The sequence below is a fragment of the Arachis hypogaea genome, chromosome 18 (assembly GCF_003086295.3).
Source record: "Arachis hypogaea cultivar Tifrunner chromosome 18, arahy.Tifrunner.gnm2.J5K5, whole genome shotgun sequence".
NCBI classification, from domain to species: domain Eukaryota; kingdom Viridiplantae; phylum Streptophyta; class Magnoliopsida; order Fabales; family Fabaceae; genus Arachis; species Arachis hypogaea.
The window spans coordinates 84,321,708-84,323,090 of NC_092053.1; the positions used below are offsets into that span (position 1 = coordinate 84,321,708).

Consider the following 1,383-nt stretch of genomic DNA (forward strand, 5'->3'; position numbering starts at 1 on the left):
ATCTTTATACTGTGACATAGAGGATTCCATATTTTCTGTTCTCTTCTTTTTCATATGAGCAGGAACAAGGACAAGAACATTCTTGTTGAAGCTGATCCGGAACCTGAAAGAACTCTAAAGAGGAAGCTAAGGGAAGCTAAAGAAAAACTCTCTGGAGAAAATCTAACAGAAATTTTCGAAAAAGAAGGAGACATGGCCAAAAATAACAACAATGCAAGGAAGATGCTTGGTGACTTTACTGCACCTAATTCCAATTTACATGGAAGAAGCATCTCAATCCCTGCTATTGGAGCAAACAATTTTGAGCTGAAACCTCAACTAGTTTCTCTGATGCAATAGAATTGCAAGTTTTATGGACTTCTATCCGAAGATCCCTTTCAGTTCTTAACTGAATTCTTGCATATCTGTGATACTGTTAAGACCAATGAGGTTGATCCCGAGGTCTACAGGCTTATGCTTTTCCCGTTTGCTGTAAGAGACAGAGCTAGAATATGGTTGGACTCTCAACCTAAGGATAGCCTGAACTCTTGGGATAAGCTGGTCATGGCTTTCTTAGCCAAGTTCTTTCCTCATCAAAAGCTTAGCAAGCTTAGAGTGGATGTTAAAACCTTCAGACAGAAGGAAGGTGAATCCCTCTATGAAGCTTGGGAGAGATACAAGGAATTAACCAAAAAGTGTCCTTCTGACATGCTTTCAGAATGGACCATCCTGGATATATTCTATGGTGGTCTGTCTGAATTATCAAAGATGTCATTAGACCATTCTGCAGGTGGATCCATTCACCTAAAGAAAACGCCTGCAGAAGCTCAAGAACTCATTGACATGGTTGCAAATAACCAGTTCATGTACACTTCTGAAAGGAATCCTGTGAGTAATGGGACGCCTATGAGGAAGGGAGTTCTTGAAATTGATACTCTGAATGCCATATTGGCTCAGAATAAAATATTGACTCAGCAAGTCAATATGATCTCTCAGAGTCTGAATGGATTGAAGGAATCATCTAATAATACTAAAGAGGCATCTTCTGAAGAAGAAGCTTATGATCCTGAGAACCATGCAATAGTAGAGGTGAATTACATGGGTGAACCCTATGGAAACACCTATAATCTCTCATGGAGAAATCATCCAAATTTCTCATGGAAGGATCAACAAAAGCCTCAACAAGGCTTTAATAATGGTGGAAGAAACTAGTTTAGCAATAGCAAGCCTTTCCCATCATCCACTCAGCAACAGACAGAGAATTCTGAGCAGAGTCCATATAGCTTAGCAAATATAATCTTTGATCTATCCAAGACCACTGTGAGTTTCATGAATGAAACAAGGTCCTCCATTAGAAATTTGGAGTCACAAATGGCCCAGCTGAGTAAAAGAGTCACTGAAACT

At 39.5% G+C, this 1,383-nt stretch overlaps 1 non-coding gene across 1 annotated transcript; it reads right to left on the minus strand.

Moving 5' to 3' along the window:
- Positions 1-585: 585 nt before the first annotated feature.
- On the minus strand, positions 586-693 carry LOC112773340 (small nucleolar RNA R71). Its single transcript, XR_003187896.1, has one exon. It is a non-coding gene; the product is annotated as a small nucleolar RNA R71 (small nucleolar RNA).
- Between the last annotated feature and the right edge of the window lie 690 nt (positions 694-1,383).